Raw genomic sequence first — 24,987 nt, 5'->3', positions numbered from 1 at the left:
GATCCGCGGCCCAGTCGGGCCACTGCTCCTCCAGCAGGGACCCAACAGGCGGCAGAGCCGGGAGAGACTCCCCTTCCTCCCCCGGGAGGAGCGGCGCGGGAGCGCACCGCAGGGATCAGCTGGGTTTGGAGACTCCACACTGAGTCGGGTGCCAGAGATAGAAACGCTCGGTCACAGGCCGGGTGAGCACGGAGTGCGGCCGGAGACCGGGGAGACGGGAGTGACTGCTGTTCTCTGGGGGCGCACTGAGGAGCGGGGCCCTGAGTTCTCAGCTCCTGCGGGTGGAGATTGGGAGGCCACCATTTTCCCTCTCGTCCTCCAAAGCTGAACCGAGAGCTTGTAGGAAACAAAAGCTCCTGAGAGCAAACCCGAGCAGCTTGCTTAGCCCGGACCGACAGGGGTGGGGCAGTTCTGCCTCCGGCAAAGACATTTGGGAACCACAGCAACAGGCCGCTCCCCCCAGAAGATCAGCACGAACAGCCAGCCAAGACCAAGTTTACCGATCAAGGAGAACGGGAGAACTCCAGCGCTAGGGGAATACTGCACATAGAATTCATGGCTTTTCAAAGTTAATTTTTTTAACTGTTTTTTTTTTAATTTTTCTTTTTCCCTTTTTCAACCAACATCTTATCAATCCCTTTTTTTAAAAAAACATTTTTATTTTTCATTTTTAGAGTCATATTCTATCCCTTCATAGTGGTTACCCTTAGTTTTGGCATGTATATATAAGTTGTTCTCTTTAAAATTTTGAGATGCAGTTTCTTCTAACAGATCAAAATATACCCTAAATCTCTAGTATATGCCTTTGTTCCAGTCTCCTGCCTGATCACATTCTCTCCCCACCTTTTTATTCTTTCTTTTTTTTTAAAGATTTTATCTATTTATTTGAGAGAGAGAGAATGAGAGAGAGAGAAAGCACATGAGAGGGGGGAGGGCCAGAGGGAGAAGCAGACTCCCTGCTGAGCAGGGAGCCCGATGCAGGACTCGAACCAGACACTCCAGGATCATGACCTGAGCCGACCGAAGGCAGTCGCTTAACCAACTGAGCCACCCAGGCGCCCTCTTTCTTTCTTTCTTTTTTTTTTATCCTCTTCTTTCTTTTTTCAAACAACTTCTTATCTTATCAATTCCTCTTATAAAATTTTTTATAATTTTCATCTTTACAGCCATATTCCATCCCTTCATTGTATCAACCCTTATTTTGTACATATATAAGTCTTTCTTTCTTTTAAATTTTGGGAGGCACTTTCTTCTAACAGACGAAAATACACCCAAAATCTAGTGTGTGGCACTGATCTATGCACTAGCCTGATCATATTTAATCATATTCTGTTTTTTTTTTGTTTTGTTCTGTTTTTATCTTTTTCTTTTTTTTTCTCTTTTCTTTCTTTTCCTTTCTTTTCCCCTGGCTTCAGGTCTTTTCTGATTTGTTTAGAGTATATTTTCTGGGGACGTTGTTACCCTATTAGCATTTTGTTCTCTCATTCATCTATTCTTCTCTGGACAAAATGACAAGATGGAAAAATCGCCTCAACAAAAAGAACAAGAGGTAGTACCGTCAGCCAGGGACCTACTTAATACGGACATTAGTACGATGTCAGACCTAGAGTTCAGAATCATGATTTTAAAGATACTAGCTGGGCTTGAAAAAAGCATGGAAGTTATTAGAGACACCCTTTCTGGAGAAATAAAAGAACTAAAATCTAACCAAGTCGAAATCAAAAAGGCTATTAATGAGGTACAATCAAAAATGGCGGCACTAACTGCTAGGATAAATGAGGCAGAAGAGAGAATCAGTGATATAGAAGATCAAATGTTGGAAAATAAAGAAGCTGAGAAAAAGAGATAAACAACTACTGGATCACGAGGGCAGAATTCGAGAGATAAGCGATACCATAAGACGAAAAAATGTTAGAATAATTGGGATCCCAGAAGAAGAAGAAGAAAGAGAGAGAGGGGCAGAAGGTATATTGGAGCAAATTATAGCAGAGAACTTCCCTAATGTGGGGAAGGAAACAGGCATCAAAATCCAGGAGGCACAGAGAACCCCTCTCAAAATCAATAAAAATAGGTCAACACCCTGACATCTAATAGTAAAACTTACAAGTCTCAGAGACAAAGAGAAAATCCTAAAAGCAGCTCCAGAGAAGAGATATATAACCTATAATGGTCGAAACATTAGACTGGCAACAGACCTAGCCACAGAGACCTGGCAGAACAGAAAGGACTGGCATGATATCTTCAGAGCACTAAACAAGAAAAATATGCAGTCAAGAATACTATATCCAGCTAGGCTGTCATTGAAAATAGAAGGAGAGATAAAAAGCTTCCAGGACAAACAAAAACTAAAGGAATTTGCAAACACGAAACCAGCCCTCCAAGAAATATTGAAAGGGGTCCTCTAAGCAAAGAGAGAGCCTAAAAGCAGCATAGACCACAAAGGAACACAGACAATATACAGTCACAGTCACCTTACAGGCAATACAATGGCACTAAATTCATACCTATCAATAGTTACCCTGAATGTAAATGGGCTAAATGCCCCAATCAAAAGACACAGGCTATCAGATTGGATTAAAAAACAAGACCCATCCATATGCTGTCTGCAAGAGACTCATTTTAGACCCAAAGACACCCCCACATTGAAAGTGAGGGGGTGGAATACCATTTATCATCTAATGGACACCAAAAGAAAGCTGGGTGGCAATCCTTAAATCAGACAAATTAGATTTTAAACCAAAGACTGTAACAAGAGATGAAGAAGGACACTATATCCTACTTAAAGGGTCTATCCAACAAGAAGATCTAACAATTATAAATATCTATGCCCCTAACATGGGAGCAGCCAATTATATAAGGCAATTAATAACAAAAGCAAAGAAACACATTGACAACAATACAATAACAGTGGGGGACTTTAACAGCCCCCTGCCTGAAATGGACAGATCATCTAAGCAAAAGATCAACAAGGAAATAAAGACTTTAAAGGACACACTGGACCAAATGGACTTCACAGACATATTCAGAACATTCCATCCCAAAGCAACGGAATACACATTCTTCTCTAGTGCCCATGGAACATTCTCCAGAATTGATCACATCCTAGGTCACAAATCAGGTCTCAACCGGTACGAAAAGATTGGGATTATTCCCTGCATATTTTCAGACCAAAATGCTTTGAAACTAGAACTCAACCACAAGAGGAAAGTCGGAAAGAACTCAATTACATGGAGGCTAAAGAGCATCCTACTAAAGAATGAATGGGTCAACCAGGAAATTAAAGAAGAATTTAAAAAATTCATGGAAACCAATGAAAATGAAAACACAACTGTTCAAAATCTTTGGGATACAGCAAAGGCAGTCCTGAGAGGAAAGTATATAGCAATACAAGCCTTTCTCAAGAAACAAGAAAGGTCTCAAATACACAACCTAACCCTACACCTAAAGGAGCTGGAGAAAGAACAGCAAATAAAGCCTAAACCCAGTAGGAGAAGAGAAATCATAAAGATCAGAGCAGAAATCAATGAAATAGAAACCAAAAGAACAGTAGAACAGATCAATGAAACTAGGAGCTGGTTCTTTGAAAGAATTAACAAGATTGATAAACCCCTGGCCAGACTTATCAAAAAGAAAAGAGAAATGACCCAAATCAACAAAATCATGAATGAAAGAGGAGAGATCACAACCAACACCAAAGAAACACAAACAGTTATAAGAACATATTATGAGCAACTCTATGCCAGCAAATTAGATAACCTGGAAGAAATGGGTGCATTCCTAGAGATGTATCAACTACCAAAATTGAACCAGGAAGAAATAGCAAACCTGAACAGACCTATAACCACTAAGGAAATTGAAGCAGTCTTCAAAAATCTCCCAAAAAACAAAAGCCCAGAGCCAGATGGCTTCCCAGGGGAATTCTATCAGACATTTAAAGAAGAATTAATACCTATTCTCCTGAAACTGTTCCAAAAGATAGAAACGGAAGGAAAACTTCCAAACTCATTTTATGAGTCCACCATTACCTTGATCCCAAAACCAGACAAAGACCCCATCAAAAAGGAGAACTACAGACCAATATCCTTGATGAACATGGATGCAAAAATTCTCACCAAAATACTAGCCAATAGGGTCCAACAGTACATTAAAAGGATTATTCACCGTGACCAAGTGGGATTTATCCCTGGGCTGCAAGGTTGGTTCAACATCCGCAAATCAATCAACGTGATACAATACATTAACAAAAGAAAGAGCAAGGATCATATGATCCTCTCAATAGATGCAGAAAAAGCACTTGACAAAGTACAGCATCCTTTCTTGAACAAAACTCTTCAGAGTATAGGGATAGAGGGTATATACCTCAATATCATAAAAGCCATCTATGAAAAACCTACAGCCAATATCATTCTTAATGGGGAAAAACTGAGAGCTTTCCCCCTAAGGTCAGGAACGCGGCAGGGATGTCCACTCTCACCACTGCTATTCAACATAGTATTAGAAGTCCTAGCCACAGCAATCAGACAACAAAAAGAAATAAAAGGTATCCGAATCGGCAAAGAAGAAGTCAAATTCTCACTCATTGCAGATGATATGACATTTTATGTGGAAAACCCAAAAGACTCCACCCCAAAACTGCTAGAACTTATACAGGAATTCAGTAAAGTAGCAGGATATAAAATCAATGCACAGAAATTAGTGGCATTCCTATACACCAACAACAAGACAGAAGAGAGAGAAATTAAGGAGTCGATCCCATTTACAATTGCACCAAAAACCATAAGATACCTAGGAATAAATCTAAAGAGGCAAAGGATCTGTACTCAGAAAACTATAAAATACTCATGAAAGAAATTGAGGAAGACACAAAGAAATGGAAAAACGTTCCATGCTCATGGATTGGAAGAACAAATATTGTGAAGATGTCAATGCTACCTAGAGCAATTTACACATTCAATGCAATCCCCATCAAAATACCATCCACTTTTTTCAAAGAAATGGAACAAATAATCCTAAAATTTGTATGGAACCAGAAAAGACCCCACATAGCCAGAGGAATGTTGACAAAGAAAAGCAAAGCTGGTGGCATCACAATTCCGGACTTCCAGCTCTATTACAAAGCTGTCATCATCAAGACAGTATGGTACTTGCACAAAAACATTGGGGAGGGTATGTGCTATGGTGAGTGCTGTGAATTGTGCAAGAGTGTTGAATCACAGATCGGTACCTCTGAAACAAATAATGCAATCTATGTTAAGAAAAAAATAAAAAGATGATAGCAGGAGGGGAAGAATGAAGGGGGCGGAATCGGAGGGGGAGTCGAACCATGAGAGACGATGGACTCTGAAAAACAAACTGAGGGTTCTAGAGGGGAGGGGGTAGGGGGGATGGGTTAGCCTGGTGATGGGTATTAAAGAGGGCACGTTCTGCGTGTAGCACTGGGTGTTATACACAAACAATGAATCATGGAACACTACATCAAAAACTAATGATGTAATGTATGGTGATTAACATAACAAAAAAAATTTAAAGAAAAAAAAAACACAGGCTGGTCGGGATAGGCCCCCTAGGGAAGCTGTGAGTAGGTTTTAACTGTATTTGTTCCTGGGCCAACGGGAGACATTTGTTTGGCATTTATCATATGTATTCCAGCAACACTTTATGAATTTAATAATGTATGAGCATCACCAGTTTGTCTGTGGGGTCAAAGAATGGTATTCAGTTAGAGGCATGAGTAATGCTTGAGTCACAGATCGTTGAAGAATTAAATCAGTCCAAAAAATTTTTGGAAGGGGAATATACTCATCTCCTTAGGGTTTGCATAAACAGAAATGGCATACCTACTTTCAAAGAAGAAAAAGATGTGCTGTTTTCAGTCATTTTGAATGGCTTACCCTCACTTTTCCTGCCTCGTTAAAGCTACCACTTTCTTTGATGATTTCCCTCCTTATTTTTAAATTAAAAACCAAGTTTAGAGACATTATTCACACCTATCAAGAAGCTTTAGCTGGTTCATGGATGATAAAGTGAAACAAGATATGTCAGAGACATCTCTTATTTGAAAAAAGCCCTTGGGCAGTCCAGAGGATTTTTTTTTTTGATATAGATTATGAGTATAAAGGGTCCCAGAAAGGGTTTTTTTTTCTAGAATGGGGAGATTGCTGTGGGGGTGAGGGGAAGATAAAGGGAGGTTATTCAAGAGGAAGGAGGTGACTCAGGCAACAGAGTCAAGACTTATAACTCAAGGGGCAGAGGCAGGAAGGGGATGAGAACACCTGCACCACCAAGGCTTGGCTCATCTTTATCCGTAGCATTTATTATCGCCCCTAATTTGTAGTGGGGAAGTGGAAGGCTGAGAAGTTAATTTTCACAGGGTTTTGAGGCAAGCGAGCTGCAGTTGGCTATTGCAGCTGGATCTTTCTGCTTTGAGAGTTAGGGTCTTTGTGTGCACTTGGAAACTTGACGCTTTATTTGGTGGGCAATAAGATTGATTTTGTCTTTTCTCCCATACATCTTTTAGAGTAGTTCCTATGTTGGGATTTGCCTACAGGATTCTGGAGTGTGGTACAGTGTCCTTACTGTCCCTCATCGTTGTATCCCCAGCACTAAGAGAAAACGTTGCGAGCAATGAATGAGTCTCTTGGAAGGCTCTGGGAGCTGGGACTCTTCCTTCAGGGTGTGGAGAACATGTGATCTCTTCAGATGCAATGAAGCTTTGGGCAAAGCTCAAGACAGATTTCTTGGATAAAGGACAACATCTTTAGAGCAGAGGGTGTGTGTCTGCATCTAAGAGAACTTTGAGCCTGGTGGGACGTGTCCTGAGAACCTGTTTTGCATCCATGTGGATCCTGGCTGGCATGTGGGGTTGAACTTCCCTTTACAGGCACATGGACCTCCTGACTCGTCCCTTGACCAGCATCTTGTTACTAGTCACCCCATGTAATGCAATATCTGGCCAGCACTGGGTTTCGAGTGTCAGTTCCTTGGAGTGGTCCAGGGTAGACGTATTAAGAAAGGCCTGTTCTGTCCGCTTTCGCTTTATGTTTAGTATAGATACACCATCAGCTTCCCTATTCGGAGCTCCTGGCTCTGGGTCCCAGGGGGAAGACACGCTTGGTTGGCATGGCTGCTTTTCCCCGGGTGTTGGTCTTCTCCTTGCCCCCTGACGTGATGGAAGCACCTTGGTCCTGTTCTTGCCCAGATCTCATTCTTGGGGCTGTACGAACTGAACGGGCAGGGAAGTGTGAGTCTTAGAGTTCTAAGGGCCCTTCAAGACCTGTTGTCATGTCCTTCACTTGGCCATCAGCTGGTCTCACAGGTTAGAAAGGACTGTCTTGAATTGTGATCGGAGTCAGTTGGCAGTGTCCAGGGTGGTGGGCCACAGAAGCACATGCTGAGAGGGGAAAGGAGGAAGCGTGCGTCAGCTCTTTGCTTTTACTGTAACCTTGTAAGTGGGAGTGGGCTGGCGAACACTGAATCTTTAAATCAGTGCATTGTCCTTGGGAGCATAGAGGCCAATTTTCCCCCAATGCGTGTGGCAATCAAACAGGAGAGAGAGAGCTGAAGGTGAGTCAGGAAGGACTTGGATTAGACGTTCAGGAGAACCAGCACAGGGGAAATTATAACCAACAGGGATTAGGGATTGCATCTTCTCAAGGAGGCTTTTAAAATTAGGAAACAGTTTTCTTGGATCTGGGGGGGGAGGGGAGGCGTCTGAAAGTCTTTATATATGGTTATGGAGGGCTGGCTGATTTGATTGCCCTGGGATGCCTCTGGCAAGCCCAGCAGCTGAGAAACCCTCATTCTTTAAATTAGGCAGTCCTGGGAAGAAAGAATGGCAGCCTTGGAGCTAGGGAGGGTGGGGGAAGGGGAGCAGGTAGGTTTCCCGGAGGGCTTTGTGAGGACCACCTGTATTTCATTAGGGAGCTTACCCTCCTCCCTGTATGTTCTCTCTCTCTCTCTCTCTCTCTCTCTCTCTCTCTGTCACACACACACACACACACACACACACACACACACACACACACACACTTACACACTCACCACTCTTCCGTCTCCTCCCCATCCGTAATTCCAGTGAAGATGCTGCAGGCACATCACATTAGACTCTGGGTATCGCTTCCCCCGGGGTTGACAGATGCAGCTCTTACAGCTGAGAGCTGGACCAGTCTCCCGGAGCCCGGCTTCCCCGCCTGGCTGTGCCGCCACCGAGGTTCACACAGCTTCTTTATGGGAACAGCTCCTTTGTCTCAGGGAAGGAGGGCTTTCCTAAATCCCCCAGCTCTGCCCAGCCCCTATCTGAGAGTAGCGCGACTGGGATGAAACCACAGTGAGGGAGAGGGGTGGAGGTAGAGCCGGCTCCGTTTGCTCACGGGGCAGGGTACGGCTCTGCTTAATTAGCATGAGAATAGACAGACTTTCCTGCATCCTCCCTCAGGGATGGAGAGGAAGGAGCAAAGGCTCTAGCTCCATCCTACCCCATCAGAGCTCCTGGGACTGAAAATGACTACGGCCCCATTCCTCTGATCCCCCAAGGACCCAGGACCCACAGTGTTGAGAAAAGCTTTGACGGAGCCGGCGGGTGGATCTCCACTCCAGATTTTCCAGCTGTCCCTGCCCCCCCACCGCTCGGGAGCAGGATGCCGAGATGGCTGGTGATGCAGAAGGTATGTGCTTTTTCAGTTCTGGTGCTGATGCTGTGTGTGTGGTGAGGTCTCTGTGGCGCAATGGACGAGCGCGCTGGACTTCTAATCCAGAGGTTCCGGGTTCGAGTCCCGGCAGAGATGGTCACCTGGCAGGTGCCTCTTTTATTTTGTGTGCTGTCATGCTAGGTTGATAATTGTATTTATCTGTCCCCGGAGGTTCTGGGGAAGAGAAAGGAAACCCCTTTCCTTGGGAATCTTGGACCTCCTCTCCTTTTCCCTTCCCTCCCCCTTCGTTCTTTCTCTGTTCCTCCTCTACGGATTTTCATTGTCTAGGGAAGTCTCAGCTGTCGGCTGCCTGTCTCTGCTCAGCCGGACTGGCACAGCCTTTGGATCCTTTGCTTCCTAGGGGAATCACTGGCACACAGGGACCGTGGTGCCAGGCCACGGGTTCTGGGACCACGGTCGTTCCCTCCTTCTCCTCTGAGAACACAAAAAGGCAGCCTGACCCACATGCATGCCCATGAGGAAATTTCCAGCTGTCCTCTAAGGTAAGGGCCCTCTTGACCGGGGTGGGTCAGGAGATGGATGGGGTCGTGCAGAGGACAGTTTATTCACCATCTTTGTCATTGCTGGAGCTTTTTGTGCTAGAGCTCATCACTCACTTCCTCATCTACAAGGTGAGAGGCGCTCATCGCTCTCAGTGGAATAAACTGTGCAGAAGCACACGAATTATGGGGCAGATGAACTTGGCCCGGGAAACTCAAAGGTCTCATGCTCCTGTGGAAAGTTGGTAGCCTTTCCTGTTTGCAGGGCAAGCTCAGAGGGCGGTATGTGTGTGGGGGGGGTTATTTCCATCATTCCCCGTTTCCATCAAGACATCTCACCCCTCTCTCATCCTGCATTCCCTTCTGCGCTCCTTCCCTGCCTCATCTAATGGCCACATTCAGCAAGATTGGGAGCTCGGGTTTCTATTCTGGTCTGGTCTGGCTCTCTCTCTCCCCCTCACATATTGAGGCCTCCAGTCTATTAGCTAGAGGGAACCATCCATGCCAGGAGGTGACCTCCACCCCAGGTGAACCCAGGAAACCTGAGACACGCATCTCTCCTCCGGCTGCTGGGGAGTCAGCATCTCTCCCACGTGGGGCTCTGCTCGGGCATCCAGCGGACACAGCCCTGCACTCAGGCTCTGGGAAGCTGGCATGGGGTGAGGGGGCCAATCCATACTGGGTTCCGCCAAACCCGCCAAGAGGTGGGAACTGACAGAGCAGTTAGGGTGGGAGACTGATTGTGGGAGACTGATGTTTTCTGCCTTTAGGGCACCTGCACATTGGTAGCAAATTGAAACTCCTCAACTTCTTTTGAAGTACTATGGTGCTTTAAAGAAACTTAAAATTCTTGCAGTTAAGAGCCCACAGATATTAACTCTCCCCCACCAGCCCCGTGGATGTGCCCTTTGGAAGATACCAGGACGGGACCAGAAATTCCTAGGCAGACCCTTCCAGAGTCTTTCTTTTATTGTTAGCTCTGCCTGTGCTGGGTATTTTTGCTTTAAGCTCTGGCCTGAAAGGAAAAATTGGTGTATGTGGGGTGGGGTGGGGTGGGGAGGGAGTTTGGCAAAGCGGCATGTCACCTTTTTCAACCATGCCCAGAATACTACTTCCTCCTGGTTCCCCTTCATCATTCTTTTGGAACAGGGCTGCTCACAGTGAGAAGTAGGGAGGTTGTTCAAGGTCGGGGCAAGGGTACAAATTCATTATGGCCCGTTCCAAGGTTTGCTCAATTCTAGAAGCTTTCTAGGACTAAGGCTCCATGACCTTGTGGGGGTGGGAGGTTAGGGGTGAAGCAGGGAGGGAATGTGTGCCCAAGTGGGCACTGAATTGAGATTTGTTGAAATGTTTGATGAGGGTGAAATGTAGCCAGCTCCCCGGCTCGCTACCAACAAGGTCTGAAGCCTGTGGACAACTCCCAAACCTGATTTCAGCCAATCATTTCCATTGTGGACCTTGGAATTTGAAGACCATGGTTTAAGAAAGCCTCTCTGAACTTGAGCTGCTTACCTATAACGACAAGGTTGTTTTGTGTGTCCTTCAGACGGGAAAATGATGAGAAAGTCCGTGGTGCGGCTCTCCACAGAGACATAGGCTGGTCAGCTCTGCATTCTGTCTCCTCTGTGGGCAGGAGGGGTGCCTGGCTGTGATGTAGGGAAAGGAAAGGGTCCGAACAGTCAGCCCCTGTCCAGCACACCCAGGGCGGCTGTGGGCCATCAGCTGGGGCTGATACTGACTCATGCTGCCCCAGGGAAGAGGAGGGACTGAACTTGCCAGCTGGTGGAATCCTTCAGAGAGCAGACACTTCCTCTGTGTCTTAGCTGGGAGCCTCGCCTCAGCCAGGCAGGTAGAGGTCCCTGCAAGCTCTGCCACTCCAGGGAACTAGAAGCTTCCACATAGGCTCACACGTCAGCCAGCCTCCAGCTACCCCAGTCTCGGAGGAGTGGTGTCCTGCGAACTTGAAGAAGGGTATCACAAGCACTGGGGGCAAGATTTCTCACATTGGTAAAAATTTCTTTATATGAGATAATAGCTTTCTTCTTAATACATGAGAGCTAACTTCCGATTTATGAATATCCTAATTTCTGTATTGTAATGATGCTCAGAATGTACAAAGAAATCGGTGCTTTTTTTATAAAGTCACTTCGCTGGAGGACTCAAATGCTTCAGCGGTGCTAGAGCTGGTCATTAATTACAAGGTATGCAGGCAAGATGTGCCTTATTTATTACTGTATTCTCAGTGCCTGAAATATGGTGGGCACTTGATGGATATATTTAAAGAATTAATGCTAACTTAGATTAGCTATAAATTATGTAAATGGGAGAGGAAGAAATGTGGCTTCTAGGGATCAGGAACACAGGTGGTATCTTCAGGCATTAGTTCGTTTACTTTACAAATATTCATCGGGCTCCCGCTTCCTGCCACCTGCCACGTCCTACGTCCCAGGATCCACGGTAGTGTCGCCCGCGTGTTCCCGCCGCGGAGATGAAAGACAGATGGGCAAATGCCATCCTGATGGCATTGTAGGCACAGGTACCTGAGGGAGGGACTTAACTGAGGAGAAGAGGTAGACTGATGTGAGGCATGGCCGTCACGGAAGACTTTCACAGGAGGAGACATTTGGGTGAAGAATGAGTGAAACCAGAGAGATCGATTAGACCCGGAGGGTGGGCATTTCAAACAGACAAAGAGCCGGAGCAGAGACCCCCAGGTGGGCACGAGGTAGATGGCTTTGGAGGACAGCACCAAGGTCAGTGTGGTTGGTGTGGAGGGAGACATGGGGAGACCGGTTCAGACATTAATATAGGGCACGTCCCAGGGGGTGATGCTCCCGTCACGCCCAACTCGGCCTTGTAAAGTCAAGCCAGTGGTCGCTCGCTTCTCTTTTGCTCTCCAGCAACAAAATTCATAGGTCATGTAAGCTTCCTGTGCACAAAATTTAAAAAGTTATAATATCCTCAGTGTAATATAAGACAAAGGAAATAAATATGTAATAACTGATTTGTATGCTACACTAGCAGTCTCATACTTGAAGAATCACCTTTAGTTCAACACCTGTGGATATGTAAGTGCGGAACAATGCAGGCTTGCCTCCCTGTCGACTTAAAAATCGTGAGGGATGTACCCTTGTTCGCTGTACCAGCAGGTGGTGACTCTCCAAACTGGTGAACACTGTCGATAAATTCGTAATCCAAACAAATTCAATCTTCTTGCAAATATTGCAGCATTTTGCATTCACGGATATTTTAGGACGTTTTCAATCATGCAGAAAGCTCTCTGTATTTATATGTAAAAACAAGTTAGATTTGAGGCCCAGATACCAACAACTAGCTTTTCAGTAGGCCATTCAAAAGAAGGACACAGCAGGAGGCAAGTCTGCATTGTGTGAGATGCATTGTGTGAGATGCACCTGCCCCTTGCGGGACAGGGCACACAAGCCCCAGGTACCCTTCCTCTCTACAACTAGCCGTGGTGCCCAGTCTTTACCAAACCAGAAATTACACCAGATTTCCAAAACACTTTCTCTGGGCAATTCCAGACCCACCGGCCAGTGCTGACCTAAGGCTTGCAGGTCAGGCTTTCCTTCATGCTAAGGAATCATCCGTGGGTTTGAGCAGAGGAGGGATGGAATTGTATTTACATACTACGAGGCTAATTTTGGCTGTGGGTGAAGGATAGTGTGGTTGGGAACAGGGGCATGTTTGCAGGTCTGCTGGACGCAAAGCCTTCTAGAAGCAGCGAGGTGTGACCCTGTGGTTCCCAAGTGGTGGTGCTGGTACCACCAGCCGCGGAGGGTTTTATAACAACATCCACCCAGAAAGTGACTTACCGTCTGTGGAGAGCTGAGCTGGCATGGATCACTTACATTTTGTCTGAGAACTAATTACTTTTATTTATTGCCATTACAATGGTTGTCACCTACTAGCAAAAATGTGTGTTTTGTTTGTGTTTAAAAGCCATAGCAAATGGAACTTACTCCCCCAAACATTATTTTGGTGTTTACGTCCTCAGTAATTTCTAGAAATTATAACGGAACAGGATGTCTGTAAACTTCGCTGTGTCCTCCCTCAGAATCGGATCTCTCTGCTTCTGTGGTGGTGGTGATGTTCCACCGGGAACTCTGAGGAGGTGTCCCTTGATGGAGCGGTGGTGGGACATGGATGTGATACGAGGTGCTGGGAGCAGGAGCTCAGAGGAGGTGACAGCCCGGGGACAGCGGACCTGGGACCTGGGACTTAGTCTGAGGTCTTGCTATTTGCTGGCTCTATGACCCAGGCATGCAATAGGCCTCTTGAGCCCTGATTTCCTCATCTAGAGATGAGCCAAATAATACCTAGAATTAATTAAGGTAAAATGTCCAAGTGTCCGGATAGTCAGATACTCAGTAGGGGCCCAAACTCATATCAGCTTCCTTTGTTGGTGGACAGTGTTCCAGCCATTAGGCTGGTTTCCTGGAGACCATGGTGAGGATGTGGGGGACTTGGCCACGGGCCACATGTCACTGTCCCTTGGAAATGCCTGGGCATCGTGGAGTGCCAGAGGGAGTAGAAAGGCACAGAGTTACCCTCCAAGGGCATGTCCTCTCCCTGCAGTCACTGTGGGGGCCCTACTTTTCTCTCTGGGGCTGAGCACTGAGGTTGTGCAGGGATCCTTGTGCAGCCTGGGGAACAAGCCTCCACAGCCCTGTGGAGAGGACCCTGTAAGCCTCTTAGGTGAGCAGTGCAGGGCTTTAAAGCCAGGGATGAGGCAAGTCCATCCCCACGGGGTGGGGAGAGGAGTGCAGAGCGAGGCGCTGACTCCTGGCCAGGGCCCTTCCTGGGAGCGTTCCCTGCCGCAGACCCGCCTCCACCCTGAGTCTGGGAGGACCGTCACCTGGAAATCACTAACAGCCGCTCCTCATCTTTTCTTTCTTTTGCTACATCTATAGGCCACTTTTGAGGAGAGAAATGGCAGCATCCAGAATCGCAGACAATTTGGAACCAATTATGTTTATTTTGGAGGAATACAAAACCTTTTTTCTTTTCTAATTATGCACAAGCTTTCTAACAGTGTTTTCAAAATTTTTATCCTTGAGCGTGCTCCTAACAGCAGAGGAGAGTGATTGCCGACCCCCAGGTGTCAGAAGCAAAGGCTAAGTGGCTTTCGCCAAGTAAGAGCATTTCCTTGAAGTCTTACACTTTATGCCACATTCTAGTACAGATTTTGGGTTTTAATTCCCTATAGCTACACTTTTTAAATACAAAAGTAACTAGCTGGCCTTAAATCTGATAATAAAAGTGGTGCCTGGTGCGCCCCACATATGGGTGCCTGGCATACCCTAGTTACAAAAGAAAATAAATAAATTAATATTAAGAACGAACTTGTGACTCCTGAGCATCCACTCAGAAGGGGGAAATACTCTGGAGACAGGTTAAGGAGCTGGAAACCTGGCAGGGAATGCACATGAATTCATTACTCATTCAACAAACATTTGTTTAGTCCCTACTCCGTGCCAAGCATTGAACTAGGTCCTGGGACACACTGACCAGCAGAAGACACAGATGATCACACATAAAATCGGGGCTGTGAGTGAAGGGGTGATCCACGGGGCAGGCAAGTCTGAGGTGGGGGAGCTGAGCTCTTCAGAGAGGCCGGGGAATCTTCTTCCAGGCAGCGGCCCTGGAGTCGAGTCGGGAAGACCAGTGGGAAACGGCGAGGCAGACAAGGGAGGAAGGAAGGAGCTTCCCAGACTGAAGTGTAGAGGTGGCAGAGAGAACAGAGGAGGCGAGGCGAGGGGGGTGGTCCCACCAGGGAGAGGGAGGCGGAAGGTGGCAGCAAAGCAGAGTCAGAGAGAGACGCAGGGGGATGACCCCACACGGCTGCATTGGAACTTCAGTGGGTTGTGTCCTTTTCCGAAAAACGAAGGGAAACCCCTGGAGATTTTAAGCCAAAGACTGCATGATTAGATTTGCACCGTAGGGAGATCGCTCCCGCTGCAGGTCAGGGAACAGCGTGGAAGGTGCCTGGGTAGATGCCGAGCTGAAGGAGAGTTGCCACCAGTGGGGCGTGGCGCAGCCGAGGGGAGGGTGGTGGTGGCCGCGGCTGTGGTGGTGGAGACAGAGTGGAGAAGCTGGGTTGTAGGGATATGCAGGAGCCGGAATGTGCAGGATTTGGTTACAGAATGGAACTGGTAGAAAGAGGAAGGAGTTGCCCAGGACGGTTCCATGATTTATGGCTCGCAACCCACTGACCAAGGCAGGAAACGCTGTAAGAAGAAGAGTAGGTGCAGGGCAGCAAATGGTGAGCCCAGCTTTGGGCTTCTCATTTTGAGGTGCTCTGAGATCTCCAAGAGATGTCGGGTCAGGTGCGTGTGAGGTTGGGAGCTGGGCCCGGGTCTGAACTGGTGATCTGATCTGGGGAGTCCTCTGCATGTTGGGAGCCAGACGTTTGCGTGAGGTCACCTGGCGGAAGGTGCACAGTGAGAGGGGCCAGGGATAAGCTCAGACGGCTCCAACGTTGAGGAGAGAAAGAGAAGTCACACCCGGAGGGTCCACAGAGGGCCGTGGTGTTACTGACACGCCCAGAATGGTCATAACCCAAGTCACCGTTAGATCAAGTGCATGGAAGTCGGTGGTGGGAGCAACCCAAGTCACCGTTAGATCAAGTGCATGGAAGTCGGTGGTGGGAGCTGTCTCGGCACCTGTGGGGCGTCAGGGCAAGAAACCAGACGGGAGTGGACAGCGTCCTGGAGGGAGGTGAGCAGGTTGAGGCAACTCAGAAGTTTGGCTGAGAAGCTGGTGAGTGGGAAGGCAGGGGGCGCCAAGCGAAAAGAAAGATCTTTTTTGTGTTCTTACTTTAAAATGTCCAGTTATGGACACTTTCACACATAAATAAACTAGATGAGATGGCACCGTCAACCCTCATGGAGCCATCACTCAGTCTGGACGGTGATGGGCTCACGGCCATCCCGTATCTGCACCTCTACCCACTGAGTTTGTGTTTCAGTGGCAGAGACTCGAGCCCCTGGAAATCCACGGGGAAGGAAATCATTGTGAAGGGGAGTGTGAATATTCGAGAAAGAGAGAAGCCAAGCACAGAGGATAGCCAGGGTCGGTGAGAAGGTGGGGGACTAAGATGCCGTGAACCTGAGGATTTCGGGGAAGCCGGTGGGTACTCCTTCCTCACTGCAGCGCGGACAGCGCGGAGTGCAGGTGTGTGCAGGTGCAGGCTTGCACAGCTGATGTCAGGAAGATAAGGGCTTTCATCTGATGACGGAGGGCGGTAGCTCCTTCTCATCCTCCAAGGCCTCCTCCTTCTTTTAAATTAAGTAGTCATGACATCTTCAGAGAAGGTGGGGCGGGGTGGGCATTTGAAGAGAGCGTGGAACATCGGGTTTGTCATTGTGGAGACAGGTGGAATATTTACTGGACGGGGTTCAAGGCCCATTTGGAGGAGATGGATTGGCCCCGAGAACCAGACTCAGCTCTCATACATCTATGTGCGTATTTGTACACCCCGCTCGCTGATGTTTGCTTTCATGATATAGTGCTGTTGGCACTCTGCCGCCTAGCAGAGGAATGTGCGTCCGGGCATGTGTGTGTGTGTTTTACGGAGGACATCGATTCCACAGGCCCCTGAGTGTGTGAGCAGAATGTATAGATCTCAAGAGGGAGAGGATTTCAGTTCTTAAAATGTAGGTGTGACTTAGGGACGGTGGCGCCTGTGTTTTGCATTAGTTGTTGTAGGGCGTCACCTGCTGGAAAGCTCGCGCAATGTCGCCAGCCGGGTTTTTCCAGCGCACACTTAACCTTCCTTCTCTGCAAGGTCCACGTTCTTGCATATGGCACTAACCCCTGGTATGTGAGTTCCACTTCTTAGAGGCGCCTTTACTTTCCTTGTGTATTAAGGCAGGAACACGAAAAGCAGGAACACGAAAACAGGGGAAGTCCAGAGAATGTTGTGGAATACCTGGAAGCTAGAGAGTTATGGAGGACTTCCTGGAAGAAGGGGTATTAACCCACGACAGAAGGGAAGAACAACCGAGTTCTTTTCTGACTCGGTTTTGGACCGAGACCACATCCGCCCTGTCGCAGTACGTTTGTTGTCTGTAAGCCTCATCTGTGCCCGTATATGAAAGAAGAAGAAGAAAATGTTAGACTCACCTGGAACAACATTAGTAAGAACTAGATTGTCGGTTAAAGGCATGGGGAGTATAGTTGCTATGGAAACCAACTTTGTCCAGATTATGAGGTGTCTTGTTCAGCAAATCTGCATTTAGTCCCCCTAGCATTTCCTGTTCCAAATCCTCCTCCTCCTGGTTCCGTAACTAAAATATGCGTTTCAGGGCGCCTGGGTGGCTCAGTCATTAAGCGTCCGCCTTCGGCTCAGGTCATGGTCCCGGGGTCCTGGGATCGAGCCCCGCATCGGGCTCCCTGCTCCGCGGGAGGCCTGCTTCTCCCTCTCCCACTCCCCCTGCTTGTGTTCCCTCTCTCGCTGTGTCTCTCTCTGTCAAATAAATACATAAAAAATCTTAAAGAAAATAATAAAAATAAATAAATAAAATATGCGTTTCTTCATAGTTTCCAAGTTGACCCTTCGGGACCCTTCTGGTCTGTCGTAAGTGATCTTTTTTATAGTCAAACTGGCCCAGAGCACCGTGTCCATTAAAGCTTGTTCTCCACGAGACGCTCAGGTCACACCATGAAACTGCTCTTGGTTTCTAGGTTTTCATTCAGTAATTCCTTTCCTTCAAATTAACTTCTGCTATGGGAGAATTCAGGGATAAATCACTCTAATTGCTTCCTCTCCTTTAATTCAGTCAGTAACTCTTAATTATGGTCATTTCACATATACAAATTGTCATGATTCACAGGGAATTCAGAGAAATGCCAGGCTGAAGTACTGAGTCATTCACAAGAGAAGCAGTGTTCTCTCACTTACTTAGGCGGCCTTCAGTCAGGTCTTCACTTCTGTGTCAGAAGTTTTGGAAGCCCGTGGGGGTATTGGGGAGAAAGACAGTCATGACTGGTCTTTGCGGAGCTTTCTCTACAGTGTGGGAAACACCGATGAGGTCGTCACAGAAGACTTCTGGTGAGCTCTCTGGTAGGGGAAGTCCAGAGAATGTTGTGGAATGCCTGGAAGCTAGAGAGTTATGGAGGACTTCCTGGAAGAAGGGGTATTAACCCATGACAGAAGCGAAGAACAAAATGATGCCAGGAGGGCTATGGGGCCGAAACCTAATGGTGAGAGCCAGATGATGGAGAGGCTGATAAACCTTTTTGAGGTGTTCAGATTTTTTTGACAATAAGTCTAGTTGATATCCATCCCCATGCATAGTTATAATTTTTTATTTTCTTGTGATGAGAACTTTTAAGATCACTCTTTTAGCAACTTCTAAATATATGGTACGATATTATGACGATACTCACCATACTGTACATTACATCCCCAGGATTTCTTTATTTATCTTATAACTGGAAGTTTGTCACCTTTTGACCACCTTTACCCATTTCGCCCACCCTGGCCCCCACCTCTGGATTTTATTCCAAGATTTTATTTTAGGAGCAAATACCAGGCAGTGAAAGATTTTAAGTATGTATGTTTAAGAGGGTGGTGACCACACTCAGATTTATATGTTAGAAAGGTTATTCTAGCTGAAATTTGGAGCAGGTCTGAGGGGCAGCCAGACTGGACATGAGAGCAAAGGTATGTGCGATGTGGCCCTGGCTTCTGTTAGGGGAGCCGGAGAGAAGTGAATGGATCCGAGAGAGATTATTGCATGGATAGGACTTGTTGGAAATTGGTTGTAGGAGGTAAGGGAAGGAGAAGAGCCTAGCTTTCTGTCTTGAGCAGAGGGGCGACTGGAGGTTTCATTTAGCGAAGCAGGGAGTACCGGATGAGAAGTAGATTCTCAGAATGGCCAGGGGACGTGAGTGTTTCCCCTTTGGACCCGCTGAATTTGAGATATCTAATGCGTGGGGCAGATATGTCAGTGAGCGTCTGGAGGTAGGAGCCCGGTGCTCTGAAGACAAATCTGGGCCGGAGATACAAGTTAGGAGTCACCCTCCTGTTGAGGGTAAATTGATGTTTGGGCTGTGGTCAACAGCTCCCAGAATGCAGGGTGAGCAAGCAAGAGTGGCCAGGAAGGAGCACCGAGGCCCCCATCGTTTAGGGAACTGTTAGAGAAGGCAGAAGCCAGCAAGTGAGACCAGTCAGAGGGGGACAGAACCAGAGAACCAGGAGGGCTGCTGCAGAGCCGGTTAAGAGAAGCTTCTGGAAAGGGTGCATGTGGCATAGCATGCACGTTCCTGAGATGTTCTCTTTGGGATTTAGTGATGGGTGGCCTTGTCAGGTGGGGTCCTGGGAGAGTGACCATGGGCTTCAGGGAGTTTGCAGTGAGGAGAGGGGAGGAAGGGGAGACAGTGAGCTTATTAAGTCAATCTGCGCCTTGTGAATTGGAAGCTAAGGGTAAGGCGGGAGATTGGAAGCTAGGGGTGAGGCAGGAGCTGGAGGGGCAGCTGTGATGAGGGAGGGATGTTCTGTTTTTGGAAAGGGGGTGGTTGAGAGTGTTTCACTATTCGCAGAAGTAATCATGCAAAGCTCAGAAGGCCGAGGGGTTAAGAGGGAGCACTCAGTAGGGAGTGGGTTCCCTAAGAAGGCAGCCGGAGTTAATCAGTTACCGTGTCCATCCTTATGCAGGAACCGTTCTGAGAGCATTGTCCCGTTACACAGCCTCTCCAAGAGAGGTACTGCTGTTATACGATCCCATTTTTTTAGTTGGGGAAACTGAGGCATGGTTGGGCACTGGGAGGAACCAAGGCCCTGTGGAAAGTGGTGGAGCTGGGATTCGTACTCAGGCGTCTGTCTCGAGACTCGCAGCGCTAACCCCGAGGCCTCGTCGGTAGCCACAGCCCAGCGGGAGCCGTGAGTAGGAGCTGTTCAGCCTTACCCTGTGACTGAGCAGGGTGGGGACGGACGCAGGTGTCAACATGGGGGGTGTTATTGGTGTCCTAGAAATGCCGTAACAGGTTACCCCAATCTGGGTGGTTTACAAACCACAGGGATTTATTCTCCTGCAGTTTGGGAGGCTGGAAGTCTAAAATTAATGGGCCATCAAGGTCTGACGTCTTGAGAAAGGGCTCCCTGGTGTGGGGCTGCATGCCTCCACTGTCAGCCTCTGTCTTCATGCAGATGGCTTCTCTGTGTCCCAAACCTCTCTCTGCCTTTCTCTGAGAGAGACACCTGCCATGGCAGCTAAGGTTCACCCTAAATTCAGGACGATCTCATCTTGAGATCCTTAATTACACCTGCAAAGATGCTTTTTCCAAATAAGGTCACGACCATGGGTTTGAAGATCTGGGCACATCTTGTGGGGTCACAGTGTGACCCGTTGTGGCTAGAAAATTGAGGGAGCCCTGCCTAAGGGATTCCATATCTTCTGTGAAGGAGGAACATGAATAATTTTCTGAGAGTGAACTCAGATGTAGAGGGATCAGGTTTCTGAGGAGAGTGAAGAAATCTTGCAGTAATTATTATTGGCATCTGGAGTCAGCTGAGTAGGAAACACTGCATGTTTGTGCGGAGCTAGTCTGCTCTCATTCACTTGTAGCTGTGTGATCTCCCCTGGCAGCCATGAGCCGCCTGGGCAAACAGGCGGAGAGCTGACCATTGACATGACTGAATCACAGTCTGCGGGGAGGGGGTGTGAATGCCGGGGAAGGGCAGAGACAGACGAGGCTTAGGATGTTGGCAAGTGGTGGTTTTCTAGAGAAGGCCGTAGACGTGAAGCCAGATGCGCATGGAAGTGAAGTCAGAAGGGGCGAATGGATGAGTCATGGCAGACAGGACCCTGGGAGGAATTTGGTGAACCGGTTGTCTTAATACAAGGTTATTCTCAGAGCATGGGGTATTGGGTTGTATTGTTTCACATGAAGAAAAGAATCTGGTTGCAGCAGAAGTAAAGAGAAGGTTGAGAGAGATGGAAAAGTCAAAGAAGAGAGAAGGCAGGAGTCTGGACAGGCCACCCGTGTGGACGCAGAGCCCACGGGACAGTGGCAGGGCCAGGGTGGAGGAGGCTGCTAAGGGCACGGTGTTGGACCCAGCTCCAGGATCACTGGCGGCTGGAGAAGATGCTGAGCTGAGTGTGGTGATTGCCTTGGTATGTGGTTCATCACTGTAGATTGTCCAGAGAGATAGAACCAACGGTGTGTGTGTGTGTGTGTGTGTGTGTGTGCGAGAGAGAGAGAGAGAGGGAGGGAGACAAAGACAGAGACAGACAGAAAGAAGGAAGGAGAAGGGAGGGGAGGGAGAGGGGAAGAAGAGAGATTTATTATAAGGAATTGGCTCCCACGTGATGGAAGCTGAGTTCAGACCAAGGAGAGCTGATCGTGTAATTCTAGTCTGAGTCCGAAGGTCTGAGAATCAGGAATCAGTGATGTAAGTTCCAGTCCAAGCACAAATTCAAAAGGCATGAGGCTGATGTCTCGGCTCAAAGACAGTGGGGCAGAGAAGAATAATTCTGCCTTCCTCTGCCTTTTATTCTACTCAGACCTTTGACTGATTGGATGAGGCTCACCCACACTGGGGAGGGCGGTCTGCTTTACTCAGCCCACCCATTCACACGTTAGTCTCATCCACACACACCAGAATAATATTTGACTAAATATCTGGGCACCCATGATTCAGTCAAGTTGACCCATGAAATTAACCATCACAAGTGTCTTGATTACATGCATTGTCTTAATATATTGGTCTTAGGCTCCTCAATATAAAATGAAGGGTGAACAAGATTATTTCTAAAGGTCCTTCTAATTATAACTTTTGTGTTTTAAAGCAGAATCCCAAGTGCTTGGTGTGGGAACATCTTCTTAATGGAGCATAATTCAGAAATGGCACCCGTGAATCCGCAGATCGTAGAAACTGATGATTATACTCAGGGTCTGGCTATTACTCTCTCCTTACCTGCCTTTCTTTTTCTAATCATAAAGGTTTTGTTAGAACGCCTTTAAGAGTACAGCTCTAGGAGCCTCTCATTAACACACAGTTCCTGAAGGTTCCTGGATGGCAGGTGCCAGCTCTGGTTGTAGAAGCTCTGCTTTCACTGAACATGAGTGATGCTGGAGCAGTCAGCTCTCAGGTGAGTTCCTCGTACGGGTTCACGTAGCGGACTTGCGCTCAGGGAATGCACTCCTCTGTGTGGCCTTTCTTGACTTCGCTCCCCGCCTGCGCCATCGGACCAGGGGCCCTGCTGCTGTCACCTCCCCAGCGCTCCTGCCATGGCGCTCTATGCACGGGATTGCTTGTCCTTTATTTCTGTCTCCCTCACACGATGACTAACACAGAAGATGCGGCGAATTAATTGAGACTGATGTCATTTTATTGTGGGCTTAGGATGAATTTGTCCTTCTCTTGCTTGTCGTGACATCGAGCAGCTCTCTGATGCAGGTCATGGTGCTGGCAACCGGGAGCCATGATAAACATGACCCAGGAGGTCCTGACCCTCGGGAGGCGTGTGTGCAAGTAGCAGAAACTGACGAGATGAAAGGGAAAGCCGCGGGAAAGAAGAAGTGGAGTGGCTGCCATTTGTAATTAGTTTGTCATGGCGGGAATAAGTAAGGGACTGACAGGTATCCCTACTTTGTTGAAGAGGAACACGACATCTTTGTCAGTTGGTGATGCGGGAGGGAACTGGGGAATTCTCCAGCAGAGGCTTGGGGTGGAGAAACGGGCCGCATCCACAGGGGAGGCACGTGGGGTTGTGCAGGGACCTGCGCTGGTTCGGGTCCAGAGCACGCTGGGGGTGGGGAGTGGGGAGGAGGTGTAGCAGGAACATCATGGGTGAAGGGGACCCTACCGTCCGGGGATAACGTAATGGCAGGAAAGACCCAAGGATGTAGGTTTGAGGTGTTCTAAAGATAAACATTGATTTAGATTTGCTGATGTGATCAGATTTGTGGGCATGGATGATGAAAACAGGAGGCAGGCATGTCTCTGATGTAATGGATGGCCGTGCACTGATTTGGGGAGATCTGGAAGAAGAGAGGCTTCAGAGGGGGGTTCTAGGTGGGATGGGGGGCTGAGCACCCAGTGGTTCTACTTTCTCACCAAACGATGAGGTGACATCCTTAACTGAGTGAGCCTCTGTGACATTGAAGCTAACTTGCTGGTTAGAGATAATCAACTCTCTGGTCTGCTTGGATTTCTGCTTTATGGCACCAGTGGATTCCTGTTCATCTGTGCTTTTTGTTTTCTGAAAGTTGTTGGTTGTGATAGTTCCTGTCTGGGTTTGTGTTGTTGTTGTTTTTTGATAAGATTTAAAATTCTGTGTCAGTGCCCGGTCAGCATATCCTGCTTTGGGGGCAATAGCCGGCAGGGCGGCGGGCCATGTGAAATGGGAGAATTGATCATCAGGGTTGACAGAGGAGCTTCTTGAAGGTTCAGAGGAGACAGGTGTTGGAGAAAGAGCACATTTAAGCATCATAGAGAAAGGAAGGGATGGAGGTGCACACCTTTGCCGTGCGCACTGCACAAAAAGTGACACTCATTTCCACCCTACAGAATTTTAGTCCAGTTGCCACGACTCCCCAGGCCGCTCAGGTGCCCTTGCTGGGCTCAGGAGACAGCGTGCACGAGAGTGGGGGCTGCCCAAGGGGCCCATGCTCATCTGGGTTATATTAATTCTTTATTGTGAAATAAATTATTCATACCCAACGATGTATATAAAATATATTCACAGTTTAAAGCATGTAATTACAATCATAAAATAAACACTCAAGTCTCAACCAGTCAGCTGAAAATGAGGACACTGCCCGTTCCTTTGACAATTCTTGGGTTTTCACCCCCAGCCCCTGTGGACGACCCTCACCCCCTTAGCTTTCTGTCTGGTTAGATCTCAAATGCAGCTATCCTGAAATAATATGTTAACCAGTTTTGCTTATTTTTAAACTTCTTATAAATGGACGTATATTCTTTTTGTTCCCCCATGACTATATTTTCTGAGATTTCTCCATGCTTTTGGAGGTACAACAGTTAACTTACATTCATCGAGAGATACTGCTCCATGGTGGGAAGATGCCACAATTTATTAATACATCCTGCCTTCGATGGACATGTAGTCTATTTCCATGCTTTCTCATTTATAAGCAATGCTGCTGGGATATCCTTGTATCTCCTGGTGCAAGGGTTTTCAGATTATATACTTGGGAATGAAATCGCTGAATCTTAGGTGAGACTCCTATCACCAGGGTATGCTTCATTGCTTTCAAAGTGATTCTCGCAATTTTGGATCGCATTTTCATTACTGGTAATCCCAGAGACTTTGCAAGTGTGGAAACAGAGCTCCTGCCTGGCCACCCTCACAGAGACAGCCACGCTGCAGGAAATGCGGGGACACCCCAGGCCAGTGAGGCTCTGGCAGCACATTTTTCCTTCGCTCACTCCTGTTCTCGGACAGGAGTATCTCTTACCACATGGAGGTGTTTGGGGGGCTTCCCCGAGGCTAAGAATGTCTGAAATCAGGAGATGTGAGGTTAGAGGCAGAAAAGGCAGAGGGCGTTGGGGAGTCTGGAATGCCTGTCAAGCCATGGACGGGAGGAGGTTGACTTGCACACGTTTGGCCATAATTCCTGAACCAGAGCGGAGGCCTTCTGCAGCTGGGAGCTCCCAGAGTCACCGTGGGGACTGCTGTGAGCATCTTTTATCCCGGACGGACACAGAAGTGCGGGATCACTGCCGGACGTTGCGCTATCCTGGCCTTCGGGCTGCCGTGCTTCCTGGAACACCGGGCCGGCACCTGCACACCCTCCCTTTCCCCGGAGGC

The 24,987-nt window shown here is 47.7% G+C and overlaps 1 long non-coding RNA gene and 1 other non-coding gene across 2 annotated transcripts in view; both read left to right on the top strand.

The window, feature by feature from the left end:
* The window catches only part of LOC141371697 (uncharacterized), a 143,880-nt gene that overhangs the window by 37,840 nt on the left and 81,053 nt on the right, over window positions 1-24,987 (top strand). The window lies entirely within an intron of this gene.
* On the top strand, window positions 8,710-8,783 carry TRNAR-UCU (transfer RNA arginine (anticodon UCU)). The gene has a single exon. It is a non-coding gene; the product is annotated as a tRNA-Arg (tRNA).

The sequence above is a fragment of the Callorhinus ursinus genome, unplaced genomic scaffold (genome assembly GCF_003265705.2).
Source record: "Callorhinus ursinus isolate GAN/ISIS: 27379988/994484 unplaced genomic scaffold, GSC_fseal_2.0 scaffold88, whole genome shotgun sequence".
Lineage (NCBI taxonomy): Eukaryota > Metazoa > Chordata > Mammalia > Carnivora > Otariidae > Callorhinus > Callorhinus ursinus.
The sequence above is the reverse complement of the archived record's forward strand: the minus strand, read 5'-3'. Positions and strand labels throughout refer to the sequence as shown.